Consider the following 16,269-nt stretch of genomic DNA (forward strand, 5'->3'; position numbering starts at 1 on the left):
AGGAAATAATACATGAATCTCTAAACTCAGGTGAATCTATTACCCTAACTCTTACTTTTTCTTATTGAAAAGCTTACAGATAAAGAGTTATTATGATAGTCCAATGGAAATGGAAAATTTTTAAATATTATTTGATACAAACTCTTATAAACCAATTAGTGGAATCCATGATCCTGAAGATGGTGATTAAGTCATTCATTTTGATCAAGAATTTTAAAAGAGAATGATACAAGGCCCCATACCCTACAAGGTCTTTGGATATTCCCGGAATAGCAGTGTTTTGTTTTGTTTTGTCCCCCCGCCCCCATCTCAACATGTTCTACATGAAAAATCAGGAGCAAAAAGTATTGGCAGGAGCTAGTTTATGAACTTGAGAACACAAGAATGTATCATTCCATCTTTAAGAATATGTAGTTTCAGGGCTGGGAAGATGGTTCAGTGGTTAAGGACACTTACTTGCAAAGTTTTCTGGCCTAGGTTCAATTCCCAAGCCTACCACACAAAGCCAGACAGACATTCATTTACAGCAGCAAGAGACCCTGGCACATCAAATACACACACGCACATACTCACACATACACATATACACACACCGTCAATATATTTTTTTTTAAAAGAACGTTCAGTGTCTTCCCATTAGATGTTTAGAAGGTTCACTGCCAAGAACCACAAGGTCCTCTCAGAGGAGGACGGTTCTCCCGCTTGAGACTGTGTCCTAAGCACTTCAGCCTTGATTTTCATTATAATATCCATGTTTCTCTTTAACAGGTTTTCTGTGCCCACAGGTTGTAATATGACTTGTGTCAGTAAATGGTCATGTGCTATTAGCGTTTGTTGAAAGTTGACTCTGGGGCTGGTCTACCCAGACACAAGCATGTTTGTGGGCCAAGTGTTGAAAACGTTGCACCATTGAAAATGCTTGAGAGACAAAACATTTCCCAAGTTGTCTGCACCCACTAAAAATCAACCCCAGACTCAGAAAGAGGTCGCTTTTGTTTATCCATTGAATACAAGACCTGTGGTGAGAACTGCAAATGGCGCAGGTGCCTCCCTGGAGAGGAGGGTGCTCCGCCCAGGACTCTTGAAGACTGGGGAGCTTGGCTGACGGTTTCCGTGCCACCTTCACAGCCATTTCTGCCGGGTGTGGTCAGTGCCCGAACTGGTGATGCCATATTTATCTGCTGCTTGCCGTTTAGTTCTGCTTTTAACGGAGCCACCCTGGTGGCTTCGGTTAAATGTTGCTCAGCGCCAGCTTGATAGTCTGTTTTGTCTCCTACTTGCTACCTCCTGAGGCTCGACTCACCGCCTTCGCTCTTGCCCGGGGTGTCTCTAATCAACGCAGTCCAAACTGAAAATATGGCTACTGTGGATCATTTTTCCAGACAAAACACAGGTCTTCACATAAAACTGCTTACACGTCTCCACATAGAGACCTTCCCTGGCCCTCATCTCTGTGACTCAGCAGTTCCCACAAGATTAGCGCAGTGACTCAGCAGTTCGCACAAGAACACAAGCTGTGTGAGAAGCTTCCATCCGGTCTGGTGTTTACTTGCTTAGCAGTGGGCTGGTAGAAACGAGAACATCCAGTGGCTTTAAAATCTTGCTTTTTATTTATACCTAAGTTTACTAGTTAGCCAAACTTCAGGGATACCTCAAGTTCCCACTAAATGGTGACAGCTGACACAATTGTCAAGTTTCCTAACTATGCCGACATTTGGGTTGCTCTATCTTGCAGTTACTATTTTTTTTTCTGCTAGTGCCTCATTTCTACTGTGTTCTGTTTCTTACTGTTTTCATCTTCTCTGAATAATTTCCTTCTATACATGACTATAAGATAATTGGTTATTGAGAGAAGAAGGATATCAAGGAGGACCATTTCAGAATTTATAAGTGATATTCATAGTTTTCCTTCATAAGTATAGGAATGAGCCAATAGTGGTAGTGTTTGCCTTTAATCTCACCACTTGGGAGGCAGAGGTAGAGGAGTCAGTATGAGTTCGAGGCCAGCCTGACAATGCATAATGAATTCCCGGTCAGCCTGGGCTAGAGCAAGACCCTACCTCAAAGAAAACAAATTAACAAACAGTAGGGATGAGGGCACTAAGGATTGTGGACAACATGCAGTTTGTGTCAAAAATGAAACAATGATGGTTTTTGTTTGTGCAGGCACAAGAGAACTCAGGAAAGACATGCAAGAAGTAGGACTGGAGGGATGGCTTAGCTTTAAGATGTTTGCTTGCAAATCCAAAGCACCCAGGTTTAATTCCCTTTAGCCAAATGCACAAGGGAGTGCACATGTCTGGAGCTCCTTGCAGTGGCAGGAGGCCCTAGCAAACCCATTCTCTCTCTCTCTTTCTCTGTCAAATAAATAAATAAAAACTTAAAAAAGAAGAAGCAGTAAATAAAAGCGAGTACCCAAGAGATAGGGAAAGAGATAGTAGAAAACTTTTTTTTTTTTAATTTTTATTAGCGTTTTCCATGAATATAAAAAAAATATCCCATGGTAATTCCCTCCCTACCAACCACCCCCCCCACTTTACCCTTTGATATTCCATTCTCCATCATTCTGCAAACTTTAGTACCTATTGTTTGTAATGTTGGGACTTGAAATGAGAGCCCCGTGCATGTGAGGCAAGGGTTCCACCATTACATTCAAGCCTTTATTTTACATTTGAAAAACACATTTTAAAAATTTATCTACTTTATACATTTTATTCACTAAAACATTGGAACTCATTGAACAAATTTTTAAAATAATGCATTTATATGTAAAAGGTTATGCATCTTCATTTTTGCCTTCAGAAGCAATGGGAAATATGGTGATATTCACATGTGGCCATAAAGTTGAACAGTTGGAGTCAATTTGTGGGTCATTAGTAGTCAAGGTTGAGCATATGTACAAAATCCAGAATATTTAGGAGTTCTGAATGCTAGCAAATAATTCTATACCATACTATGTAAGGAAAAATAAGTTATTAAATCTTCTAAGATGGTCAGAAAAGCTCTTTTAAAAATTCAAATTCCTCTAGTCCTTGAACTAAATTAAAATACATTTTTCTAATAACTTTCATGCATTATAAGCACATATTAATGTTATAATAATTAAAAAACTACTTATGTGGACTTGGAATGAGTAAGGGTGTATAATTTAGAAAGAAGATTCCATTTAAGTGGTGAATATTGGCACTGAAGGAAATATAATGAATTTGAGGAAGTTTATAATGTGGCAGACTAAACTCACCACAACCCTCAGACATAATCAAGGTTTTAAAAAGTTGATTGACAGTTATGAATTAGTGTGGGCAGGGTAAAAATATGAGAATCACATCCATTTATATGGTTAGAGATGAATGGACTAATTTTTCTTGGATTATAGGCCTATGAACCTGCATGCAGCTTTCGCAATGAATGAAAGAATCCTCTATGTAAGCTCTGAGACATTTCTCTGCATTTTCTCCTTGTATATTTTTTCCAGGTTAGCTGTTTTAATTAAATATTCTCTAAAACAGTGGATGTTAAGAAATGTACAAAACCTAAGATTCTGAGATCTCCCATTTTAGCTTTGATTAAAATCGATGAGTTTGGAGGTTTCTGTTAAATCAAAAGCTTCTGGCTTTCAGCAACTCTTTATTTTTGGGGAAACAGCTTTTTCTTTGTGTAACAAAAAAAAAAGGCTTTGGAAAGCTTCTAGAAAAAAAAAAAAAGAGCTTAAAGGCTGCTGGGTCTTAAAACAGCGCTTAAGGACAAGCTGTGTGTGCAAATGCACGGGGCAGGCAGCAGGAGGCGCGTGGGCGTGGGGCTTCAGCACTGGCCCTCGCTGGGCTTCAAGCTCCAACCCGTGCCCGGCTGGGCTGTGCTTTCCCAAGTACTCATTATCAAGAGAAGAGGCCGTTTCCTTTGTTTCTATTCCATTAATTCTATTCTCTATCTAGTCCACAGTATCACTAAGCAAACATTTTGTTCACAATATATGTCATGAATTGACAGCTAGGAAGGAAATTCCAAGGTCATACAAAAATTGTACCACCCATGATTATGTTTCTTTAATTGCAAAGAGCTTAACATTCACTAAGTGCCTTCTCCACAGGTCCATATGGGCCAGACATCCATGGCTCCACCCTCTAGCAAGTCTACGAAAGAGGATACTATGCTCACATTCTCACCACGTGTATCAGATACAAAACTTTTAAAGCAGCATTTCTGTTTGGGATTGATGATGGACATGCAGAGATGAATGTAAGTGGCATTTCTCTGAGTACTAGATGAAGCAGGGGCCAGTGCTGGAAGCGCTGAGGAATGACGGGACAGGAGAAAGCTGCTGCGGCCAGTGAGAAATTGCTCAGTTTGATCTAAAGTTGTTTGGAAGAAGAGGAATTCTAAGAAAGTTAAGAAGTTTTCCTATGTGGAATATCCATTTAGACATTGGTTGATTCTGTTGTCCTTTTATGTCTGTTTGGGATAAATGGTAGAGACATGCTGCTTCTTAGAGTGCATTGTTAAAACAAATTAACTTCTGTCACAATCAGACCTCAGATACACCAGGACTCTATCCGGTGGTTTATTTCACGCTCAGACAGTAAGGCAGACGTATGTGTTATGGAGGTGTTGGTTCGTGAAGTCATTCAGGGACTGAGTTTGAAAGAGTGTGGCTTTCCTCAGCTAGTGGCTTCTGAGGTCCTGCTGAAATTACCCAATTCTTGAAGCTAAGAAAGAAAACTGGGAGGAATTCATGGGAGATTTCAGTGGACCACACCACTGATGTGTTTTATTGATAGCCATATGTGGGTGCAAGGAAAAATGGGAAATGTAGTCAAGTTCTGTGCTCAGAATAAAGAAGAAAATATAGATTTGGAGGTACATCTATACATCTCTGCCATAAACAATAAGACAGGGCTAAGTGATTTCTTAGGCTGGTACAATGACCTGCCATATCAGCTCAGGTTATATACATTTTCTTCATTTTTGAAACAGCTCAGAGTTGAATAAGTGAATGTGATAATGTGATGAGGTCCTACAGATATATATAGTGGGCTTTCAGATTGAAATGAGACATTTACTTTTTTTTTTTTATTTGTTTGGTTCTTTGGTTAACCTTGAGAAAATTTTGTTTTCAAAATATTTTTGTCAATGAACCTGAGAAGGTGTGAAATGATGTTAGATCATTGACCTGGTAAATTCTAATGTACATTATGGTTCTTGTGAGGACAGAAGTAGCAAGGAGAAGGGATGCACATTCACACTGTGCAGGTTTTGTTCTCATATTCATTCTGCAAAAACTTAATCACATTTCTTGTGCATGCCAGGCTAATGCATTGACTATGTGTCTGAGCCTGTGCTGGGTGGCACACATCTGTTTCCTCTTTTAATCCTCCCTAATTCCTTCTGAAGCAGAAGTGAAAACCTCAGAAAAATAAAAAGGCTGCTCAGAGCAGATCACTTAAGCAATGTCACTTGTCAGTCTCTCTCAGTAATGGAGCTTGGGTTAGAAACTGACTCGCATGACTCCCAAGTGCATTCTTTGCAGTGTACCTCCTTGGGTGACGGCAGGCTGCCCTGGTCATCAGGTTAGCAGCACATGAGAGTTGGATAAATATTTGCACATAAAATGAAGCAATGGGACAGGAAAGAAGTAGAGGATTGCTTTCAGATTCAAGTACTATAGGAGTATACCCTGCCTTCCCACACACTAGGATTACAACAATTTGAAGAGAAGCCATGATTTTGGTGTATTCAACACAGATGTTTGGTTTTGCTTTCATCAACGTGGGGAAACTTTCCAGAAGAAGACTTGAGAAAGGCCAGGGTAAAGGCAATCATTCTCCTTCCTAAGGGAAGTTGAACCTCAGTGATGCTTCCACAGGAAAGGGTTCTGTCTGTCCCAGACTGTGGAGATGAAATAATGAATCTCTCACAGAATGCCAATAATGCATTGAGAGTTGTTGAAACCTAATGTAAGTCACAGGCTTTTGAGCCACTTACAGTCCACATTGAGCCTCTAAAGACAGGTTGACTAGCACACAGTGATGGTCCTGGGGAAGCTAGACTTGCTGCCATGGGGACCATCGACCCTCCAGATCCTGACAGTGTGCCAGGGGTAATCGTGTGACTCTGAAATTATGGGCACAGGAAAGTCTTTTGGGTCATAATACAGTTATGACTCACTAATTGAAAAGAAATCTGAATCTAAGTTTGATGCATGTAAAAGTTTCTTTAGTGAAATAATTCTTTAACTAAAAGTATTGATTTTATAGCCAAAGAGGTTGCTTAGTGGTTAAGGTATCTGCCTTGGAAGGCTAAGGACCCAGGGACCCAGGTTCAATTTTCCAGGACTCACATGAGTCAGATGCACATGGTGGCACATGTATTTGGAGTTTGTTTACAGTGGCTACAGGCCCTGGCATGCTCATTCTCTTCCCTCCCCACCCATATGTCTTTAATAAATAAAGAAAAAAGAATAAAACTTATTGATTCTTGAAGAATAGCAATGCATCTTTGCCATATACAACAGAGTCATGAAAAATGACAACCCCAATTTATTGGTATAAGACCTGGTATATGAGAATGTTTATTTATAAATATTCTATTATTATATTCTATTATATTATTATTATTATATAAATATTCTATGATATAGTAAGCACTCTGAGTTGATTTATTCAATACAAATCAACTGAGTATCTAGCTACTGTATATCTAGGCTGGGTATAATGTGTTAAGCACTCCAACAAGAATCTCTGTCCTAACCATTTATGCTTTCTTGTAAGGGAGAGAGTCAGACAGGCAGAGAAGTTCAAATTAAATGGTATTTCCAGTAGCACTGAGAGATGAAGTACTTAGTGGTTAAGTGCCAACCTAGTCTTAAGTAATTCAGATTAGGAGATAAGAATATTTTGGGGGGACTTCCGGTTAAGATGGCGGCGTAGGTACCATGCCAAAGCAGCCTGGGGGGAAAAAGACCAAAAAACCTCAGCAAAATACACACTTTTACTAAAAAGTGAGGTGTACAGGAAACTGAAGTGGCAGCAGAGAAGTAGGAGAGATCCAGAGCGTACAGAGCCCACACAGGCCGCCAAAAGCGGCCCCAGCAGCTCCACAAATGCCGCGGCGGGGCATACCAGAAAGTTGCCAGACTCGGCTCCAGCCACAGAAAAATCCAGGTGAGGGCGCTTCCCCTCACACTGCGCTCTCCACAACTCAGGACACGTGAAGGGAGAGCGGCAGTGAGCAGCAGAGGAGAAGACCGCGAGGTAGAAGAACACGTGGAGCAGCGAGAGAACCAGAGCAGCTGCGGCTCCCTCCCCTCCCCCACCGCCTGAGCCCAGCTCTGGCGAACAGAGCAGCTGCCTGGGACCTGGCCACGCCAACTTGAGCCGACAGTGGAACCCAAGCAGGAGCAGAGTTTGGCAGCAACATCGGCAGCTCCGGAACCGGTACCAGTGGCCCCAGCAGCAGCAGACCCAGGAGCGTCAGCAGCGGCGGACCCAGGAGCGGCAACAACAGCAGATCCAGAAGCAGCAGCAGTTCCAGCAGCGGGGGTGCTGATCTGCAAGGCCACAGTTGCCAGGCTTGGTTTGCCCCGCAGGAAAAGCCAATGCCCAGCTCCAGAAATCAGAACAGCAGCCCAACCACCCAGGCAGCAACTTGACTGAGACCAGAAATCTTAACCTCTGTGTTGATAGAGGATCTGGTTGTTATAATAACTACTCTGGCATACATACTTGGGGCAGTTTTTGACTAAATGGGTACAGTGTTTAGTTAACTTTTAGAATCTACCAGTATTTTATTCCACTCAGCCTACTTGAATACTCCCATAGCAGGGAAACTCAACCCCTAGGAGCACCTTTGTAGATACTCTCAGAGTCTTAAGAGCCACATCTAACACCTTAAGCTCCTACCCTGAAAATATATAACATCAAATCAATTGATACAGCTAAGAATACCCAGCTAGCTAGAAAATCCAAGCATTAACTTAATCCAAGATGCAAAAATATATACATTATAACACAAGAAACACTAAAAAGCAAGACGATATAAATACACCTAAAAATATTAATGCATCAGAAATGACCTCCAGTGAGAACGAGTTAGAGGAAATTCCTGAAAAAGATTTCAAAAGAATGATTGTAAATATGTTCAAAGAAGTCAGAGAACAAATCAAAGAAGTCAAAGAGGAACTTAAAGAGGAAATCAAAGGAATCAAAGAAGATGCAGGACACCAATTTCATGAAATAAAGAAGGCAATACAAGACATAAATAAGGAAATAGAAATAATAAAGAAAAAACAGTCAGAATTACTAGCAATGAAGAACACAGTTAATGAACTAAAAAACTCTGTAGAAAATCTCACCAGTAGAATGGATGAAGGAGAGGACAGAATATCTAAGCTAGAAGACCAGGTGGCAGACCTAATACAGGCCAACAAAGAGAAAGACAAACTTATAGAAAAGTATGAGTGGGAATTTCAAGATATTCGGGACACTATGAAAAGATGAAATATTAGAATTCAGGGCATAGTAGAAGGAGAAGAATTTCACTCAAAAAGCATAGTAGGTGTCTTCAACAAAATCATAGAAGAAAATTTCACCCAAATTGGGAAAGAGGTGCCAATACAGATACAGGAAGCCTTTAGAACCCCAGCCAGACAAAACCTGGAAAGAACCTCTCCTCGCCCTATTATAATCAAACTTCCAAACACACACACCAAAGAAAAAATATCGAAAGCAGTTAGAGAGAAAAATCAAGTTACCTACAAAAGTAAGCCCATCAGGATTACAGCAGATTATTCAACACAAACTTTTAAAGCCAGAAGTGCTTGGGGTGATATATTCCAAGTTCTGAAAGATAACAACTGTCAACCAAGGTTACTTTATCCTGCAAAGTTATCCATTCAAATAGACGGAGAAATAAGGACATTCCAAGACAAAAGCAGGTTAATGGAGTATTTGAAGACAAAACCAGCTCTACAGAAAATACTTGATAGAATCCTCCATGCTGAAGAAAAGCAAAAGCACTCATAAGGAACCTAGAAAAAACAAGCAATACTCAAATACTAGTTAACAGAAGAGAGCACAGGTAGAACCAGAACCACAAAAAAAAAAAAAAAAAAAAAGGCAAACATAAATACACACCTTTCAATAATATCTCTTAATATCAACGGCCTCAATGCCCCAACGAAAAGACATAAATTCACAAACTGGGTTAAAAAGCAGGATCCTACAATTTGTTGTCTCCAAGAAACTCACCTTTCTACAAAGGATAGACATTACCTTAGGGTGAAAGGTTGGAAGACGGTGTTTCAAGCAAATGGGCCTAGAAAACAAGCAGGGGTTGCTATCCTAATATTGGAGAGGGTAGACTTACTCCAACGTTAGTCAAGAAAGATAAGGAAGGTCACATTATATTGATTAAGGGCACACTCCAACAGGAGGACATTACAATCCTAAACATATATGCACCTAACATGGGGGCTCCCAAATTCGTCAAACAAACACTATTAGAACTAAGGTCACAGATAGCACCAAACACAGCGGTGGCGGGTGACTTTAACACCCCACTCTCATCAATTGACAGGTCATCCTGGGAAAAAATAAACAGAGAGGCATCAGGACTAAATGAGGTCATAGGAGGAATGGATTTAACAGATATATACAGGACATTTCATCCAAAGACTGCAGAATATACATTCTTTTCAGCAGCACATGGAACATTCTCTAAAATAGACCATATATTAGGACACAAAGCAAATCTTAACAAATTCAGGAAAATTGAAATAATTCCTTGCATTCTATCTGACCACAATGGAATTAAACTACAAATCAGTAGCAAGAAAGGCTATAGAGCATACACAAAATCATGGAAACTAAACAATACACTACTAAATGATGAATGGGTCAATAAAGAAATCAAGAAGGAAATCAAAAAATTTATAGAGTCAAATGATAATGAGAACACAACATACCAAAATCTCTGGGACACAATGAAGGCAGTTCTAAGAGGTACATTAATAGCCTTAAGTGCCTATATTAAGAAATTAGAAAGGTCGCAAGTAAACGACCTAATGCTTCGCCTTAAAGCCTTGGAAAAAGAAGAACAAGGCAAACCAAAAATCAGTAGACGGGAAGAAATAATAAAGATTAGGGCAGAAATTAATGAAATAGAAACAAAAAGAACAATCCAAAGAATTAATGAAACAAAGAGTTGGTTCTTTGAAAGGATAAACAAGATTCATAAACCCTTAGCAAATCTGACCAAAAGAAAGAGAGAAGAGACACAAATTAATAAAATCAGGGATGAAAAAGTTAACATCACAAAAGATTCCAGAGAAATTCAAAAAATCATAGGAACATACTATAAAAGCATATGCTCCACAAAGTATGAAAATCTGAAAGAAATGGATGATTTCCTTGATCTATATAACCTACCTAAATTAAATCAAAATGCGATTAATCACTTAAATAGACCTATAACAAACATGGAGATCCGAACAGTTATCAATAATCTCCCAACTAAAAAAAGCCCAGGCCCGGATGGATTCACTGCTGAATTTTAGCAGACTTTTAAGGAAGAGCTAACACCATTGCTTCTTAAGCTTTTCCAGGAAATAGAAAAAGAAGGAATTCTACCAAACTCCTTCTATGAGGCCAGCATCACCCTGATACCAAAACCAGGCAAAGATAGAACAGATAAAGAAAATTACAGACCAATCTCCCTCATGAACATAGATGCAAAAATTCTCAACAAAATATTGGCAAACAGAATACAAGAATATATCAAAAAGATCATTCACCCTGACCAAGTAGGCTTTATCCCAGAGATGCAGGGATGCTTCAACATAAGCAAATCTATAAATGTAATACATCACATAAACGGTTTGAAGGACAAAAATCACATGATCATCTCATTAGACGCAGAGAAAGCATTTGACAAAATCCAACATCCCTTCATGATAAAAGTCCTACAGAGACTGGGAATAGAAGGAACATATCTCAATATAATAAAGGCTATTTATGACAAGCCTACAGCCAACATATTACTAAATGGGGAAAAACTGGAAGCTTTTCCACTAAAATCAGGAACAAGACAAGGGTGTCCACTGTCCCCACTTTTATTTAATATAGTTTTGGAAGTCTTAGCCATAGCAATAAGGCAAGAGACACACATGAAAGGGATACAAATTGGAAAGGGAGAGATCAAGTTATCATTATTTGCAGATGACATGATTCTATACATAAAGGACCCGAAAGACTCTACTAGCAAACTGTTAGAGCTGATCAAAACCTACAGCAATGTAGCAGGATACAAAAAAAATACACAGAAATCAGTAGCCTTCATATATGCTAACAACAAACACACAGAGGATGAAATCAGAGAATCACTCCCATTCACAATTGCATCAAAAAAAAAATAAAGTACCTTGGAATAAACCTAACCAAGGAAGTAAAGAATCTCTACAATGAGAACTTTAAAACACTCAAGCAAGAAATTGCAGAAGACACTAGGAAATGGAGAAACATCCCTTGTTCCTGGCTTGGAAGAATCAATATTGTGAAAATGGCAATCTTACCTAAAGCAATCTACACATTTAATGCAATCCCTATCAAAATTCCAAAGGCTTTCTTCATGGAAATAGAAAAAAAACAATCCAAAAATTCATTTGGAATCACAAAAAACCTCGAATATCTAAAATAATACTGAGCAACAAAAATGAGGCTGGTGGTATCACCATACCTGATTTTAACCTATACTACAGAGCCATAGTAACAAAAACAGCATGGTACTGGCACAAAAACAGACATGTAGATCAGTGGAACAGAATAGAGGACCCAGATGTAAGCCCAAGTAGCTATAGCCACCTGATAGTTGATAAAAATGCCAAAAATACTCATTGGAGAAGAGACAGCCTCTTCAGCAAAGGGTGTTGGGAAAACGGGATATATATCTGCAGAAGGATGAAAATAGATTCTTCTCTCTCGCCATGCACAAGAATTAAGTCCAAATGGTTTAAAGACCTTGACATAAGACCGGAAACTCTGAAACTGCTAGAGGAAAAAGTAGGGGAAACCCTTCAACATATTGGTCTTGGCAAAGACTTTCTGAATACAACCCCAATTGTTCAGGCAATAAAACCACAGACTAATCACTGGGACCTCATGAAATTACAAAGATTTTGCATTGCAAAGGACACAGTGAAAAAAGCAAAGAGGCAACCCACAGAATGGGAAAAAATCTTCGCCAGCTATATATCTGATAGAGGATTAATATCTAGGATATACAAAGAACTCAAAAAGTTAAATAATAAGGAATCAAACAACCCAATCAAAAAATGGGCTATGGAGCTAAATAGAGAGTTCTCAAAGGAAGAAATACGAATGGCACATAAGCATCTAAAAAAATGTTCTACATCACTAGTCATCAGGGAAATACAGATTAAAACTACATTGAGATTCCATCTCACTCCTGTCAGATTGGCCACCATCATGAAAACAAATGATCATAAATGTTGGCGGGGATGTGGAAAAAAAGGAACCCTTCTACACTGCTGGTAGGAATGCAATCTGGTCCAGCCATTGTGGAAAACAGTGTGGAGGTTCCTAAAACAGCTAAAGATTGATCTAACATATGACCCAGCTATAGCACTCCTAGGCATATATCCAAAGGACTCATCTCATTTCCTTAGAAGTACATGCTCAACCATGTTTATTGCGGCTCAATTTATAATAGCTCGGAAATGGAACCAGCCTAGATGTCCCTCAACAGATGAGTGGATAATGAAGATGTGGCACATTTATACAATGGAGTTCTACTCAGCAGTAAAGAAAAATGAAGTTATGAAATTTGCAGAAAAATGGATGGACCTGGAAAGGATTATACTAAGTGAGGTAACCCAGGCCCAGAAAGCCAAGCGCCACATGTTCTCTCTCATATGTGGATCCTAGCTACAGATGATTGGGCTTCTGCGTGAGAATGAAAATACTTAGTAGCAGAGGCCAGTAAGGTAAAAAGGAGACATAAAGGGTAGAGAAAGGAAGGGAGGAGGATACTTAATAGGTTGATATTGTATATGTGTAATTACGATGATTGTAATGGGGAGGTAATATGATGGAGAATGGAATTTCAAATGGGAAAGTGTGGGGGTGGGGAGGGAGGGAATTCCCATGGGATATATTTTATAATCATGGAAAATGTTAATAAAAATTTTAAAAAATATATAATCATGGAAAATGTTAATAAAAATTTAAAAAATAATAATAAATAAAAAAAATTTTAAAGAAGAATATTTTGGGGGGGAATATTTAAATGAATCATGGGATATGGAAAATAAATAGTTGAGCAGAGGCAGGAGGGAATGGTGGAGAAGGCCAGAGACAAACCAAAAACCAAGAAACTTGTCAGGAAATAGCAATTTAATTAATACAAATCAGTGAGAAAACAGGCAAAGAAAATTTTTTGTTACTTTATTTTCATTTATTTTTTTATTAATTAGTTTTGTATTCAGCAAATACAGTCAGTTTCTTACCATTATTAGGCTCATCCATGACCTACCCCCTCACCATTGGCCCCTCCTTGTTGAGGTCTATGGGTCATGCATTGTGGAGTTAGCCCACAGTTATGGGTAAGATAAATGTCTGCATATCATGACCCAACATGTGGCTCTGACATTCTTTCCACCCCCTCTTCTGCAAAATTTCCCTGAGCCATGTTGGGTTCATTTTTAGTCTGCTTCAGTGATGAGGTGTTGGGGGCCTCTGAGGCTCTGGCTCACTGATTTGGTGGGGGTTGATTTTTCTCTGTGTTGGTCTCCTTCCCCCTTGGGCTGGTATCTGGTTCATCAGGAAAACAGCACACTTGCTTGTTTTGCCAATTTTCCTTAGTTTCAGCTGGGGCCCTTTTGAGGTATGATGGGGTGGCTCTCTCCTTAGGATATACATCTATCTGAAAAAGAGAAGCAGATTCTCCAATGGTGAGTAAGTTATCACCAGGACAAATGAGATAACCCTTACTTTTTTTATAGAGAGTTTAATAGATATAGGCCCTCTTATAGCCCATGATTGATGGTAGCTTGATATTGGAGAGTGGGCTTATGTTTGGATATGGTTATGACTTGCTTCCCAGCTCCAGTTATGGGTCCCATACCACTGAGGGGATCAGTTGGTTCCCCACCATGGCTGTATGCCACTATTGCACTTGTGTGGACATCACAACAGGTTATTTGCTGCTAAGTAGGTTAGCATGAGTTGCTTGGACAGATATTGCTCACTTTCCCCCAGTCGTCCATGTAGCACCTTCTGGCACTAGATGCACTGACTGTCTGGGGACTGACTCTCTTCTAGATTCCAGCCATGGCATTTCATTTTACATGTCAACTGCCTATGGTGTCTTCATCAGTAGGGTCTTACCAATAACCTTTGGTGGGTCATCAAGTACTCTGAAAGAAATCTGTCTGTCTTTTAGGAAACCTTGTAGGTCTCTCTGATCAAAAGCTCATTGTGGATGATTGCCCCATGCTGGTACTGGGAGATACAGGTCAGTGCCCACTACAAAAATGAGGAAAAAGATAACTAATATACAAGAGTTACACAGGAGAGAAAGGGCGGGGAGAGGGAGAGGGAGAGGGAGAGAGAGGGAAAGAAGATGTAGAAGATTAAGTTTAGCCTTGATCCTACCCTCTCCAGTGTCTTATGGTTCAGGTTTTCCCTATAAGGGCCTGATGAAGGTTCAGCCATTTGGTCTGCCTTTTAGGAAGTAGAATTTTATGGTACCATTGCCGCTTGGGTCTAGATTTGTGTTTCCCACCCCTTCGATGCCCTCCACTCTGTCCCCATCTATCCTAGTGTCTAGTTCACGAGATGCTTGCTGGGTATGTAAGGTATCTTTGCTTGAATCAACCCAGATGTCCATCACTAGAAGAATGGATAAGTAAGATGTGGTCTATCTACACAATGGAATTCTATACAGCAGTAAGAAAAAATGACACGATGAAATTTGAGAAAAAATGGTTGAACCTGGAACAGATCATTCTCAGTGAACTTACCCAATCACAGAAAAAAATCGCCACATAGTGTCACTCATCTACAGCACCTACCCTGAATCTACCAAAGAAAAATTTGAAATGAAGCAAGGAGCCTCATAGACCATGGTGAAGACCCTGGGGAAGCTTGCTTTGTAAGGGAATCTGATTGGCATTTGATAGACTGTCATAGCTATTTGGTAAGTAAACTGTACTAGTATAAGCATGGAAGGAGATGGTCAATAGCCCATTGATAGGGAAGACATAGGCCCTAGAAGGAAACTAAATACTGTTGTTAGATAAATGAACAGTTTGATGAACTGTCTTCTAACTATGTAAGTTTATAAGTCTATTGACCAAGAGGGAATGTTCCAAGCCAGAGGAAATTGCTACCCAGGGCCATAGATACTGATGCTCTCATAGAGGCTTCTTTTTGCTATGGGTAGCAGTTAATGCAGAGATACATATCTAGACCAAATGGTTAAGAATAAGTGAGTATTTCTTGCTCAGTCCTAAAGAGGACTTCTGTTTAACTCCTCCCAAGGCTCATGGTGGGGGAATAGAGAGGGATGAAGTAGAAGGCTGTCTCCTGGACACAGCATGGCTCTTACACTCATGAACTCACAGCAGCAGTGGTTTCCTGCACAAGGTTTATCCCATCAACAATCCATTAAGGGTGGGGAAGGGGCTCTGGAGACCCCACCCCTCCCAGAGCTGCTTTGAGCAGTTGACGGTTGCTGGTGGTTTCAATGTAAAATGCCCCCCATGGACTCATGTGTTTAAATAATTAATCCTGAGTTGGTGGCTCATGTGTGTGCTCCTGCCATGTTAGCATTTTCCCTGTTATGGTCGACTGTACGCTCTGGAGGGGGTGTGTTGGTGGGGGCTGGCTTATGGGTATCATAGCCAGCTCCCCCTTGCTAGAGTGTGACTCACTCTCATGCCGCACTGTTTTCTACCTGCTATGGCAGAGGCGGCGTCAAGCCACTGCTCACGCCTGTTTCCCCTGCCATCATGCAGCTACCCCTTGAGACTATAAACCAAAATAAACAAATTCCCTCCCATCAACCTCTTTTAGTCGGGTGCTTTGTGCCAGCAGTGAGAAGGTAACTAAAACAGCAGAGATGGGCACTACAGTAGTGACCCGTGGCTACCAGGTCAGCCCCATGTCCATTTTCCAAAGACTCCATAATCATCCCAAATAGCCAAAGCATGTTTTGGTGTGCTTACCATGGAAACACCACTGATGTTCAGCATACATA

Source organism: Jaculus jaculus, chromosome 4 (genome assembly GCF_020740685.1).
Source record: "Jaculus jaculus isolate mJacJac1 chromosome 4, mJacJac1.mat.Y.cur, whole genome shotgun sequence".
NCBI classification, from domain to species: domain Eukaryota; kingdom Metazoa; phylum Chordata; class Mammalia; order Rodentia; family Dipodidae; genus Jaculus; species Jaculus jaculus.